This window comes from Hyperolius riggenbachi, chromosome 3 (assembly GCF_040937935.1).
Source record: "Hyperolius riggenbachi isolate aHypRig1 chromosome 3, aHypRig1.pri, whole genome shotgun sequence".
Lineage (NCBI taxonomy): Eukaryota > Metazoa > Chordata > Amphibia > Anura > Hyperoliidae > Hyperolius > Hyperolius riggenbachi.
Window position 1 is genome coordinate 58003555 of NC_090648.1, and position 15812 is coordinate 58019366.

Genomic DNA, 15812 nt, shown 5'->3' on the forward strand with positions numbered 1-15812 from the left:
ATAAAGATACCATTTAAGATACACATATTCATATAAGATTCTTAGTAAGATAATATTTTGGGGAAAGTGATTTTCCAAATCTGTGAAATTAGTACTAAACATATTAATCCACACTTGGAGAACAAAGAAACTGCCAATCCTCTACAGACCTATGCATTGTAATTACATCTATTGTTATGCTAGTGAAGAATCTCCAGCTTGGATCAGCTCCATTCATTTGCCTTTAGTTTCTTTTGTGGAATGCTAATGAAATTATCACCTGTCTGGGGGGGCTGGGTTGTTATAAAGAGGTCTAGAAACTGTATTTCAATACTACTGTAAATAAATCCTTTGTTGATAACAATGAACCCTTTTTAGCCAATCAAAATCCACCTCCTACTAGTGAATGGAGGAGATGTGACTATAAGATGGGCCAAACATCAGTCACTCAGGTAGAAAGATCACAGAGAGACAACAGGAATAAGGAGTCCAATACTACGTCCTGCAAGGTAACTATGTCCTTTCTGATTTCCTTAACTGCAATCTTGTTCTAATTGCATTTTGTTCTCTTTTTGTTGTGGTGTTTTTATTTCTTTAATGTTTTTAAAGGAAACATAAGTTATATTTATGAGTTTTATATTAGGTTCTTTAGGGTAGGGAGGATGTGCTCTAAAAGAATGTTAAAATGTTAAAACAGTTTAAAAGAAAGAGATAAACTTACCTCAAATGAGGGACACCAATCAGTGAAATAGAAGTTTATTCATGCACATGACCCACTAGATGATCCATTTCCCATTTGTTGTCCTGAATATTAATGTCAATAAAAAAGTGTCTGCAGACAAGTCTGCAAGGCTGGGACAGATGCTCCTACTCTCTACTGACTTGTTTCCATACACTTTTTATTGACCTTAGAAATAGGGAAGACATCACTGAAACAGTGAAGATAGTATGTCTGTCAGGTATATAAATACATCTCTGTATTTTACTGATTAGCATCAGTCTGTCATTAAAAATAACTAGATAAATACCTTTTTTTTGTTACTGTTTTTAAACCTTTTATCATCCTTTTTTGTTGCCTTCTGCTTACCCTAAGAAATACCACCCCAGTAGTGAATTTATCTTTAGGTGGTCATTTGACTTACCTGAAAGTGCTTGTTTTTTTGGGGCCTCTAGCCTGATTTTGTGAGTACCCCACTTTTTTTGATACCTTTGTTTCATATTGACTTGTGCACTACACTACATAGCAGGTCCAGACCTCTCTCTCTATACCTTTTTCTTTCACTTGCTTCTGGATGATTCTAGGACACCAGACACCCACAATTGATATTAGACAGAACAAGTCATCCTTAGATGTGTGACACGTCTGTGTATGTGTGTATGTGTGTGTGTGTGTGTGTGTGTGTGTGTGTGTGTGTGTGTGTGTGTGTATGTGTGAGTGTGTGTGTGTGTGTGTGCGTGTGTCAAATGTGCTAATATTATACTGTAGAAAAGAGAACCTACAATGAAAAAAGTATTTAAGCTGCCACTGTAAGGTCTGGGCTACACCAGAGAGCTTTATTGCTTCAGCTCAAGAGATTTTAAATTTGTGCACGCACTTGCTGTTTTATTAGACCACATTTATGAAAAACTGTAACATTTTATATGCATGTGCACACATACAACATTAGTTTGGTTGGAAAAAAAAAGACATCTGTCCATCAAGTTCAATCAGAAAAAAAAATCACTGAACTTGCACATATCTCTTGCACAGCGCTGCATAATATGTTGGCGCTTTATAAATACAATAAATAATAAATAAATATCCCAGTTGATCCAGGAGACGGTAAAAACCTGTACAAGCTTGGACCAATTAACCTTACAATGGAAAAAATCCTTCCTGACAACATGTAAGGTCTACACTTGATCAGGATTCCCTTATAGTATGTATTATCAGGAGAATAAAAGGATGTAGAGAATAAGAGGTAATATCGTGTCTTGCCACTGGTGCTGCTCCAGGAGTAGGCTGTGTGAAAACAAAAAAGGCAGATCTATCTGCCTTGACAGCTTACTCATTAGTGCATATTATTAGACAGATCTGAACCTCAGCATTCTCTAGGTCCCCTCCATTCTCCCGCTGTATACATACTGTAAGCATTTATTATTGTTTTTTTTTATTATCATTTATTTAGTGCCAACATCTTTTATAGCACTGTATATGTGCACTGTACATGCGCTCAAAGAATGCACTTACAATCTAGTGAACCTAAGCCACATATACACAAAGTGTTGTTTCCTGTATATAGATTTGTGATGTATCCACTAATGTGAAATATGTTGGAACTTTCCAAATATACCATGACCATAATGAAAACGTTAGTCATCTTTCTATTTAGCTTCCTTATCTTTACAATGTTAGAATTGATTTTTTCTCTGGAAAGGAATTGTCAGTGTGTCTTTTATGTCTGTTGTGTTGTTGATTTTAGGCTAAATTGTTCCTTTAGGCTAGGTTTACAGAAGCCATTTGAATAACACACACGTAATAATGCATTACAATGAGTGTGAACTGCAATGGAGACTGGCCATAGACTATAACACAAAGCCTGCATGCAGCAAGTTAGAATAATGCGATCAGTCACAATGCAGTACTGTGACCAGCCCCATGGAACTGTATGGGTAGGGATGGTGGGCAATGCCCATTTCTGATTCTGCAGAAATGCTGCTTTCCACCAATGCCAATTTCTGATTTACTGTCTTCCAAATTTCAAATGTTCAGTTTATTTATTTATTTTTTTCCAATTTCTCATTTTCCATTTTTCAATTTCCTTTTTTTTTCCAATTTTTCATTTTCCATTTTTCCAATTTTTGAGTTTTGCTTCTGAGTTCTGTGATTGGACTAAAATGACTTCGTTGCGGTAAATCGGAATTCCGTTTTCCAATTTCTGATCAAAAATTATGATTACCGATCCGAAATGGTGAATTCTTATGCAACACAACTAAGCACTGTGGACAGGGCCTCAATGCACACATCTAAATCATGTTTTTTTTTTTTTTACTGTGTAAAAGTCATCCTATTATGAGATCATATTGTATCTGTTCATGTGTTCAGGCTGTGAAGACTTTTCTTTATAACTTAAAGGACAACTGAAGTGAGAGGGATATGGAGGCTGCCATACTTATTTCCATCTAAGCAATGCCAGTTTCCAGGCCCTCCTGCTGATCCTATGCCTCTAATACTATTAGCCATAGCCCCTGAACAAGCATGCAACAGATCAGGTGTTTCTGACATTAATGTCAGATCTGACAAGACTAGCTGCATGCTTGTTTCTGGTGTTATTCCGATACTACTGCAGAGAAATAGACCAGCAGGGCTGCCAGGCAACTGGTATTGGTTAAAAGGAAATAAATATGGCAGCCTCCGTATACCTCTTACTTCAGTTCCCCTTTAACGTGAATCTGAAGTGTAAAATAAAACAAAAAATAGATAGTTATCTAAGGAGAGGGACGGCTCTGGGTTCTATAGAGCCTTCCTTTTCTCTTCCCAGTGTCCTTGGTCTCCTGCACGCTCCTCCGTTTGTAAAAAAAAAATAAAATATATATATATATATATATATATATATATTACAGGCAAAGTACGAAATCAGTGCCTGAAGTGATTAGGCAAGGTACGAAATGTCTGTTTCATTACGTACTTTGCCTAGGCATGCTATAGAATGCCTGAAATCGTTCAAACAAAGTGTAGAATACCCGGTTCTGTATAGAATGCCTGCTTTTTTTCACACTTTGACTGTAACAGCTGCATATCTATGCTGTCAGTGAGGCTAGTGATGATGGGTGCAAGCATTCTGATATTTACTGTTTGTGGAAATTGCTGCTGTGAAGGGGCCTTCAGGTGCTGCCAGGGGGAGCCCATGAGCTGGAAAGAGGAGAGAAAAGTTGGACATGTGCAGGGGAAATTGGCAGTTGGGTTTTGGCAGTTGAGGCACTGAACACACTTGTCTTTCAGTTTTCTGCGCACGTTTTTCTGCATACTTTTTCTTCACACCAAGTGTGTTTCTATGCAGGAAAATGTGCGCATTTTTTCATAGCAGCTGATGTAATTGATAGAGAAAACTGACAAAATGTGCGGAGTCATCATGCAGAATGTCAGTTTTTTTTTTTGCGCGCGAACAACATATTAAGTGTGAGCTAGCCCATTGATTAACATGAGTTCTCAGTTTTTTTGTGCAGAAAACGCGCACGAAAACAGTCAAGTGTGTTCTCTGCCTCAAGGCTAATGAGGGGGAGGAGCCTGAAAAACCATGATGCAGCAAAAAATAAATTTAGAGTCATGATACAATGCTCTACTGCAGCAAGAAATAAGCATGATTTTTGTGAGAAAATAGAGTCAGAGACTAAAGAAGAGACCAGCCATTGGTGAGGCTGACAAAGCAAAGCAGAGGCACAGACAAGAGAGCACCACTGAAAAACTAAAGTAAGGAGGAGAAAGAGAGCTGCAGACATAACAGGAGAGGAGAGAGACAAAGTACATAACAAAAACAGACGTTTCATACTTTGCCTAAAATGGTCAGGCATTCTATAGAATGTATCATATAACTTACTATACTTTCAGAACTTCTCATAATAGTGTAAAAATAACATATAATTATTTAATTGCAGGTGGCGATAAAATGCTGAATTCCTGCTCTACTCTGAAAATATCTGAAAACAAAGTGGATCTCCAGCAGCCCATGATGAGCCACAGAGGAGACAAGCCGCTTCACTGCTCAGAGTGTGAGAAAAGCTTCACTCATCCATCAGAGCTTATTAGACACCAGAGGAGTCACACTGGGGAGAAGCCATTTTCTTGTCCTGAATGTGAGAAATGTTTTAATTTGAAATCAAACTTGAAAAAACATCAGAGGATTCATACTGGAGAGAAACCTTTTTTCTGCTCTGAATGTCAGAAATGCTTTACTGAGAAATCAAGCCTCATAGCACACCAGAGGATTCATACTGGAGAGAGGACTTATTTGTGCTCAGAATGTGACAAATCTTTCACTCACACATCAGGGCTTATACAACACCAGAAGATTCATACAGGAGAGAAGCCATTTTCCTGCTCTGAATGCCAGAAATGTTTTACCAGTGAATCAACCCTCATAGCTCACCAGAGGAGTCACACTGGAGAGAACCCGTTTTCTTGCTCTGAATGTGAGAAGTCCTTCAGAAGTCAAAAAAACTTCAACATTCATATCCGGATTCACACAGGAGAGAAGCCATATAAATGCACAGAATGTGACAAATGCTTCACACAGGAGGCAAATCTTACTCAGCATCAGAGAATTCACACAGGAGAAAAACCATTTAAATGTACAGAATGTGACAAATGCTTCACACTGAAGGGACTTCTTACTCGGCATCAGAGAAGTCACACAGGAGAAAAGCCATTTAATTGCTCAGAATGTGGCAAAAGTTTCTCACGCCAGTCATCTCTGAGGAGACATCAGAAGATACATGAGCGAGTGGGTGTGAGCCTGTAAACTAATTTCAATGAACATATTTGCTGTAATAACACAGGATTATGACTTTTAATTATAAAAGTTTCTTTTAAATATACATTTCAGGAGCTTATATAGCGTCAGAGACCATGTACAGTATACACAGAAAGTAAATGTTTTTTGGTGATTTATTACCAAAAACTGCAGATGAGGTGAACTTTGATCAGCTAGTACACTAAAACCTAACTGATTTCTAAATATACTTTTTCATTTTTGCGCAATAGACAGTAATTCTATAAGGATATCCATCTAATCAGTGTTTTATTTACTGTACAAAAAATGTAATCCATGTGTATGCATATTTATAAAATGTGCCTTTTTCAAAGTGTAAAATACGGTTAGAAATCTTTTTTCCTGCCACTGTAACTTGCAGTAGTTTGTAAAAATCTAACAGATCTGATAGAGGATCCATCTCCTCATAGGGGAATCATATATTTTTAAAAAGCACTAACTGGATGGCAGGTGCTCAGGTAGGGAGGCTGGTCAGCATCTTTGCGTATCTCCTACAACGAATGTTTTTGTAAAGAATAAAAGAGATAGTGAGAATCCACATGAGGAGATGAAATAGTTCAAAACTTGTCAGGTCTGTCAGATTTATATTACCTATTGTTAGCGACAGCTATTGTACTTCTAATAAGTATTTTTTTTTTTTTGCGATAGTGGTCCTTTAACCTTCCTGGCATTCAGTTTCCGGTGCATTTCTGTGCATAAAGTGATCCAATTTTTTTTCATAACACCTTCTGTCCCCTTCTGTCTCCAGTGTGTCCCCTTCTATCTCCCATGTGTCCTCCTCTGCCCTGTGTGTCCTCCTCTGCCCCCCTGTTTATCCTCTGCTACTCACCATTTGTCCTTCCACTCCCCCCCCCCCCCCCCCCCCCAAGGTGTTCTATGCAAAGCAGCAGCATGGCTCACCTAATCAACAGCTTCAGCTGCAATCTGCTGTGAAGCCGGCACTAGAGGTGCAGTGAAGGAAAGGAGAGGTCTGTGATTGCAGCTGGAGCTGTTGATTGGGTGAGCCATGTTGCTGCTTCTCATAGTATACAAGAGGGCACACGAGAGGAAGGTGGAGGGTAAATGGGGTTGGGCAGAGGAGGACAAACGAGGGTAGAGGAGGGCTCCTGGATGGTATGCCTGGCACTGCATCGGGTATACCACTTTCAGCCCATTTTTCTTGCCCTGCACAGAGTCAGGCATTCTGCCCAGAAGGTTAAATTTATCATCTGAAAATGTATCTTACAATTGGTCACTTTGCATTCATTGGACATGATTATCTATGATTTCTATATCTGCACAGAGGTGTGTGGTTTAAGAAAATTATGTCATTTTAAAGTTGATTTATTTTCGTCTTTGTGACTAATGGTGGGAAGAGTTACAATAGTCTGCATGCATGTGATTTTATCTGTTCATTGATTGATGTGTTAATGTGTTTTAAGTTTAATTCAATAAAACCTGACATTTCTTTAGTATTTTGCTTTGCTGGAAATATTGTTTGCATTGTTATTCTATGAAGTGGGCCTTTAGACTGATTGCCAAAGCAATTAATACACCAAAACAGGGCTCACCAAACTGGTTTATACCATATATTCAATCAACAGAGCATACAAAAATGTTTTGAGACAGAAGGCTGAGCATCTGAGGAAGGGAGAGCGGCCCAAACCCTTCTGGCAGTCTTCCTGTACATTGTTTTGATTTAATAATTGTGATAGCTCCAGTTTTTTGTTTTTTCACTGGTATATCTGGGAGTGGTGGTACAAGGGTGCTGCTTGGCCCAGGAGAATCAAGCAGGTGCGCACCCACAGCAGGTGAAGAAGGTCAATTTGGTGCCTGCACTGCCCCATGCTGCACCACCATAGACATAATGTTATTATGCAAGGGTAATACAGGGATCTGGCACTCACCACATCCCAAATTACTTCTCCCTCTGAGTTGCTATGGCTCAGAGGAGGAATAATAATTACCACAGCCTGGAATTTGTGCGGCAGCAGGGTGCTCCGTAAATACTTGGCGGTGGTGAAACGTCATGTATGCCACAGCAGAGGCCTCCCATGCTGCCAAGGCTGCCCTGTTTGGTATCTGGGTGGTGAGGTACAGGAGCATTGCTTGGCCACACCCACAACAGGGGCCTCTCGTGCTGCCACCTGCCAGAGCTTCCCTGTCTGTTACTTGTATGGCTGCTGCTGCCTCCCCATCATTCATACACAGACCTCATACTTTGTGCTGCTCTCTTAGTATTGTGGCTGATCTGCAGGTCTGTGAGTGTTGGTGATAGGGAGATTTCAAGAAGATAGATACACCCACTTACCCACTGACACCAATGCCCTATGTGGGGGATGGGTGGAAGGACACCTTGGGCTACCTATACTGGGAGTGGCTATATAAACTGGGGAGACACCTTGTCTAACTATACTGGAGGTTACTGTCTTTGCTGGGGGTGCAATTTTGACTACCTACCTATACTGAAGGGATATTTATTGGGGAGGGGGCACCTTTGGCTGCCTATTATTAAAGGAGAAGGGCCTCTGACTAGTAGGGTGGAGAAGGGCCATATATTGTTTGCTACATGGGGCAACAAAAACCTTATATTGTATATATGCTGTATCTTCTTACTTTAAATTACACCCTCTCTGCCTGGTACAGAAGGTGCTCCTGTAAAATCAATTGGACACAGTTAATACAATATAATATATATAATATATAATATATATTTTCCCCACAGAGCGCAGTAGGCAAGCCCCTGATGAGTCATTTATGACGTAACCGGTAGGGCGGAGCCTTACGCGCGGTGTTGGAGAAGCTGATCCCGGAGCAGCGGTGGTGAGGACGTCCTATGAGTTTTTATATGCGCATTATCTTTTACTACATGTGAGTGCACTATTGTATAAATCTTCTATTCATTAAACGGTATCACGCTATGGTTGCCTGTACTTTGGGTTTGTAAGGGAATTGCATTGCAAATAGGTGAATAAGGCAGAAGACTACAGAGACATTAAGTGTATGAAGCTGGTCTGTTGCACGGTCAGCAAATACATCTGGAGAGGCGCCTTATTTGTGGCTACAAGCACTATTAGGCACTGCTATTTGGCCTGAGGAAGTGGGTATGCACCCGCAAAACGCGTTGCCAGTGCAATAAAATTCTATTAATACTTGAATTTGTCTTCATTGAGGTAAGCCACCTCACTTTTTTCATTTTATTTGTTTTTAACATATTTTATCTGCTCTGGGCGCCTCTTCCCCCTTTACCGTGTGCCTTCACCGTCCTTTTGGAGGGGGATCAACCCTCTTTGACCAATTTAGGTCATGAGGTTTGCTTTTTATCAAGAGTGCGACCATCACCAGCTCCGTCTGGTCACCCGAGTGGAGTCAGGGTTATACATCTCCACCTGCTTCTAGTGGTCGGTTGCCCTTCTGCAACCCACCTTTGTGAGTATAATACATTCACATATTTTACATACTTCTGGTACTGTGACATACTGCACCATTTGGGCTCCTGTTGTCTCTGTGTTTTCTTTCTGCAAGGTGCAATTTTTATTATCCCTACTTTTTGTCCGTTCATTTCCAGAGGACTTTCAGACCATCCAGAAAAAAAAGAGGCGCCTTATTTGTGGCTACAAGCACTATTAGGCACTGCTATTTGGCCTGAGGAAGTGGGTATGCACCCGCGAAACGCGTTGCCAGTGCAATAAAATTCTATTAATACGAGAATTTGTCTTCATTGAGATAAGCCATCTCACTTTTTTCATTTTATTTGTTTTTAACGTATTTTATCTGCTCTGGTCACCTCTTCCCCCTTTAGCTAACATCTGGTGAGCATGTAAGCTTTATATCTGCACACTAAAGAGAGGGTTACACAGTGTGAGCACGCTGGTTGTTTCACTGGTGGATGGAAGAAGTGTCAGTATTAAGAAGCAGGATTATGCTATGTGCATTTCTCTGTTTGTTTGGAGCCTGTTACTAGGAAGAAGTGCTAAGGATCGGGAGGATCTCTTCTGATACTGAGCTGTTTTTGCTGATCACAACTAATCAGCAACAGGATCTGGTGAGCGGATTTTAAACTTCTTTCCAATCTGGATAAGGCATCAACGGAGTGGACATTGTTTTGCTGGACTTTATAAGTCATATATGTTGCTGCCTAGTATATACCATATTGGTTATATGTGCTATTGTCTATTGTTTGCTGTCTTGAATAATTACTGAGAGGTGTTGAGCGCTGTACTACACTACGACATAATATAATATATAATTCCTAGCAAAGGCATGATGACATTTCTGTCCAATTGATTTTACAGTAGCACCTTCTGTACCGCAGTGCCAGGCAGAGAGGGTGTAATTTAAGGTGGGAAGCTGCACATTATAGTTACATAATACACATCATGTGGGTCAAGTGATGTTAGGAAGATTACATTGCATGTTTACATTCACAGCTATGGTACTGACACTGGGAGAGAGCACATTTACATCAAAATAGTACATTCAAAATAATTCAAAACATCAGAAGTTTGGGTAAACAATAAAGAATTTGATACTTACCATATTCTGTGGTATATATGCCACTTTGGAATATAAGACACCCCTAAGTTTAGAGGGCAAAAACAGGGAAAAAATAAACTAAATCTGGTATGTCCATGTTCCAGGTGCATCTTGTAGACGTTCTCCGAAAATTATTGTGTCTTCCTGTGTCCACCATGTGTCCTCCTGTGTCTCCATGTGTCCTCTTCTCTCCCTATCAGGGATGCTCAGCAGAGCTCGAATATTCGAGTAGCTCGAATATTCAAGCTCTTTTTCAGCTATTCGAGCTCGGTATTCGAGCTCGAATAGCTGCAGCTATTCGAATGGGCTATTCGAGTGAACTCGAATAGCCCACTCACTATTCGCGCTATTCAAGCAAACAGCGCTATTCGAGCTCGAATACCGAGCTCGAATAGCGTCAGAGCCCAGATTGATGTCCTTAAAGCCAATCAGAGGGCTCCCAGGCCCTCTGATGGCAGCCAATCACAGAGGGGGACCCTGGCCAGCCCCTACCCTATAAATAGCGGCCGCCATGTTAGGTTTTTCTGTCCTTGCTTGAGACTTGTACAGAGAGAGATCTGCTCCTTTGTGCTTTGGCTTAGCAAGTGCTCTATTGTGGTCAATCACCTAGCGTTTTTGCTCACATACACCTCCTATACACACCTATATTGTTGTTATCTAGATAGAGATTGTATTTTAGTTAGTAGCTTGTGTGTTACATAGAGACAGCTGCTGCTGCAGGCAAGCTTACAGCATTAGGCCTCAGGGCCTTGCCTGTGTGGGCAGCTGTCCTCCTGTCCTCTGTTTATTTCTCATCTATACCAGTGTTTCTGCTGTGTATTCTACCCTGTCTTGTCCTTTACTACTGAGTGATTATTGTATTTTGTAGTTATACTGTACTAGGACACTCACTGTCACAGTTCATAGCTCCTGCGTGTGTGTGTGTGTGCGTGCACTGTCTGTAGTGTACACAGTACACAGTATTCCCTTCTACTGAATCATCTGATTAGTACTGAATCTGATTATTGTATTTTCTAGTTGTACTTACTGTACTAGGGACACTCAGTCACTGTTCATAGGCTAGCTCCTGCGTGTGTGTGTGCGTGCACTGTCTGTAGTGTACACACACTCTATTTCCTTCTACTGAATCTGATTACTACTGATTATTGTATTTTGTATTTGTACTGTACTAGTAATCACTTAGCGATCTAATCACTTAGTGATTAGTGTCACCTCACCCACCAACCCACTCCATTAAAGTACCCCACTTTTTCACCCGCCCTTTTAAAAAACTTTTTTGTTTACGCCCAAAACAACTAAGATGTCTGGAAGTGGCAGCCAGCGCGGTTTGGGCAAGGGGAAGGGCAGCAAGGGAATCAGGAGGAGAGGGAGCAGCATTGTGGCAAGCCACGCCACCATGCACAGTTCCGCAGCAGCAGCAGCTGCGTCAGTGGCTAACATTCCGCCTATAGCCACTGGCCGTGGACGCCTTGGGCGCCCAGCAGGAGCATCTGCAACTCACGCTGCAGAGACACAGCAGCAGCAGCGTGTAGTACCTGCTCCTATTTTCCTCCAGCCGGGTCGGAAACTTCCCATTGAGGAAAAGGATGCAGCCACTGTAATGCAACTGATGACGGAGGATGAGCAGCCCGCCATCAGCTCTGCATCCGAGGCCTCCACCCTCACCACCACCACCATCCCTGTTCGCAGCAGCCGCCCAGCAGGGCCTGGGGAGGAGGCCAGTTCACCGTCAGTTGGCGATCTGTCATTCAGCAGTCTTTTGACCCCAGGCATCATGAGTCAATTGTCTGCTGCTGTTGGCGATTTTGAGGAGGAGATGCTGATGGGCACTTTGGGGGAGGAGAGATTGGACAGCAAGACTGTGGCGACAGTCAAGCAGCCCATCCATGCATCAGGAGAGGAGTTTGGGGGTCATCATCCCTGCAGGACATGTTTCAGGAGGGGCTGGATGATGATGATGATGACAGGGTGACAGACAAAGACTGGGTGCCACCAGCTCCTGGGGATGTCATCAACAGCAGCTCTGAGGAGGAGGAGGAGGATGCGCTTGTGGGCCTTGCAAGGAGGCAGGGGCGTAACAATAGGGCCTGCAAGCCCCTCAATTGCAGGGGGGCCCGGGTAGATGGGATCACGTGCGGGGGCCCGGGTGGAGGGGCCGTCTGCTCCTGTAACTAACACACAAGCGGGCACCTGTCACTGTAACTTCAGCTAGCTGTGTACCAGCAGCAGGGCAGGGGGTGGGCACTAGGACACAGCGGACATCAAGTCCTGCAGACTTCGGGCAGTGTTTCTTTCATTCACTGCTCCGCCCCCTCATGCATGTGGTGGTTCCGTCCTGTGAAGGAAGAAGACCACCAGATTACGACAGCGTGCCTGCCTGTCTGTGCCTGAGATGAAAGGGAAGACTGAGACAGAGGGCTCACACAGGCTGCCTGCAGAAAGATAGGTGCTTCCTGGATCATACTGTATGTATCTGTGTGCGTATATTACTTGTGTTTGTGTGTGTGTGTGTGTGTATTTGTGTAAGGGGGGCTGTGTATGTGTGTAAGGGGGGGGGGGGGCTGTGTGTGTGTATGTATTTGTGTAAGGGGGGCTGTGTGCGTGTGTGTGTGTGTGTGTGTGTGTGTAAGGGGGGGCTGTGTGTGTGTATTTGTGTAAGGGGGGCTGTGTGTGTATGTGTGTAAGGGGGGGGGGGGGCTGTGTGTGTGTATGTATTTGTGTAAGGGGGGCTGTGTGTGTGTAAGGGGGGGCTGTGTTTGTGTATTTGTGTAAGGGGGGCTGTGTGTGTATGTATGTAAGGGGGGGGGGGGCTGTGTGTGTGTATGTATTTGTGTAAGGGGGGCTGTGTGCGTGTGTGAGTGTGTAAGGGGGGGCTGTGTTTGTGAATTTGTGTAAGGGGGGCTGTGTGTGTGTTTGTGTAAGGGGGGCTGTGTGTGTGTGTGTAAGGGGGGCTGTGTGTGTGTATGTGTGTAAGGGGGCTGTGTGTGTGTGTGTGTATTTGTGTAAGAGGGCTGTGTGTGTGCATTTGTGTAAGGGGGGCTGTGTGTGTGTGTGTATATGTGGAAGGGGGGCTGTGTGTGTGTGTAAGGGGGGCTGAGTGTGTGTGTAAGGGGGGCTGTGTGTGTGTGTGTGTGTGTGTGTAAGGGGGCTGTGTGTGTGTGTATTTGTGTAAGGGGGCTGTGTGTGTGTGTGTGTGTGTGTGTGTAAGGGGGGCTGTGTGTGTGTGTGTATTTGTGTAAGGGGGGCTGTGTGTGTGTGTAAGGGGGCTGTGTGTGTGTGTGTGTGTAAGGGGGGCTGTGTGTGTGTGTATGTGTGTAAAAAGGCTGTGTGTGTGTGTGTGTATTTGTGTAAGGGGGCTGTGTGTGTGTGTGTGTATTTGTGTAAGGGGGGCTGTGTGTGTGTAAGGGGGGCTGTGTGTGTGTGTGTATGTATGTGTGTAAGGGGGCTGTGTGTGTGTGTATTTGTGTAAGGGGGGGATGTGTGTGTGTATTTGTCTAAGGGGGGCTGTGTGTGTGTGTATGTGCATGTATGTGTGTATGGGGTGTGTGTGTGTGTGTGTGTGTGTGTGAGGGGGGCTGTGTGTGTGTATGTGTGTAAGGGTGGCTGTGTGTATTGGTGATGTGTGTTTCTTATTTGTGTGTGTGGGGGGGGAGGGGGCTGTGTGTGTGTGTTTCCTGTGCGTGTGTGTGTGTGTGTGTGTGTGTAAAGGGGGGGGGGGGGTTGTGGTGTGTGTCGGGGGGTGTTTGTGTGTGTGGTGTTGTGTGTGAGAGTGTTTTGTGTGTGTGTGCACAGCCACTACATACAATGTGTATATACAGATACGCTCATCCTTACCGCTTCTCCCTCATACCCCTGCCCCCCTCCGTTTGAATGAGACACCTACGTTGCACACTACCGCACAGGGGCGTAGCAATAGAGGTCGCAGAGGTCGCATTGGCGACGGGGCCCGCCACCTGAAGCCTTGAGGGGGGGCCCGGCCGCCGGGCCCCCCCTCCCTGTTTGCATAATCTAATGGTGTGTGCTGCCGGGCCGCCGGCATCCATTCCTTACTAATTGCGGCAGCGCCGGCTCCGGCAGAGCAGAGTGCAGCAGATTCTCTCCCTCTCCCCCTCTCTCCCTCCTCCCCAGCGTCAGCAGCAGAGACAGTCACAGCAGTGACAACAGCACAGCAGTCATTAGCGGCGGCCGGCGGAGCGTCTGGCGAGATGACTCATGTCACTGTCTGTGACTAATGACGTCACTTGCTCTCTCCCCCCTGGTGCTGGCTGGCCTCTAATCTACTGCGGTGGTGAGTGACTGACTGAGACATCACTCTCCGCACTCCGCAGCCTGTACAGTACAGCCGGGTGGGGGGCAGCTACCTACCTAACCTATCCTGAGGGGCCAGCTACCTACCTAACCTATCCTGGGGGGCCAGCTACCTACCTAACCTATCCTGGGGGGCCAGCTACCTACCTAACCTATCCTGGGGGGCCAGCTACCAACCTAACCTATCCTGGGGGGCCAGCTACCTACCTAACCTATCCTGGGGGGGGGGGCAGCTACCTACCTAACCTATCCTGGGGGGCCAGCTACCTACCTAACCTATCCTGGGGGGCAGCTACCTACCTAACCTATCCTGGGGGGGCAGCTACCTACCTAACCTATCCTGGGGGGCCAGCTACCTACCTAACCTATCCTGGGGGGCCAGCTACCTACCTAACCTATCCTGGGGGGCCAGCTACCTACCTAACCTATCCTGGGGGGCCAGCTACCTACCTAACCTATCCTGGGGGGGGGCAGCTACCTACCTAACCTATCCTGGGGGGGCAGCTACCTACCTAACCTATCCTGGGGGGCCAGCTACCTACCTAACCTATCCTGGGGGGCCAGCTACCTACCTAACCTATCCTGGGGGGCCAGCTACCTACCTAACCTATCCTGGGGGGCCAGCTACCTACCTAACCTATCCTGGGGGGCAGCTACCTACTCTAACCTATCCTGGGGGCAGCTACATAATCTAACCTATCCTGGGGGAAAGCTACCTAATCTATCCTGGGGGGCAGCTACCTAACCTAACCAATACTGGGGGCACCTACCTCATCTAACCTATACTGGGGGGCAGCTACCTAATCTAACCTGGGGGCACTTACTTGTCTAACCTGTATTCGGGGCACCTAGCTAGCCTATACAGGTGGCAACTATACTGGCTACCTATATTGGAGGCACCTACCTAACTAACCTATACTGGGGGCACCTACCTATCTAACCTATGCTGGGGGCAACTATTCTGGCTACCTATATTAGAGGCACCCACCTAGCTAACCTGTACTGGGGGCACCTATCTATCTAACTTATACTGGCGGCGCCTGCCTATCTAACCTATACTGGGGGCAACTGTTCTGGCTACCTATGCTGGAGGCACCTACCTGGCTAACCTATACCGGGGGCAACTATACTGGCGTACCTATGCCTGGCTACCTATACTGGGGGGACCTATAGCTGGCTATAGGGATTCGGATATGTGTGTGCGTCGGGTGTTGCCGGGGGAGGGGGGCTGTTGTTGCTGTGGGGGGCCCACATCCAGATTCCGCATCGGGGCCCAGAGGTTTGTAGCTACGCCACTGCTACCGCACATGCGCAGGCCCGGTGGCAAGCCTTGTTGAACGCATTTCAGTGGCTGGTAATGCTCTTAACGTGCCTTCACAAGCCTCATATGCAGAATGTTCCAGGCCATAGAAGCGTAGTCAAGGAGGCGTACCATGAGGCCTGCGCATGCTCATTAGTGTGTGACTTAGGTGACTCACACAA

General features: G+C 44.9%; 1 pseudogene; it reads left to right on the forward strand.

Annotated features, from left to right (window-relative positions):
* Positions 1–15812, forward strand: part of LOC137562122 (zinc finger protein 850-like) — a 237056-nt pseudogene that overhangs the window by 152676 nt on the left and 68568 nt on the right.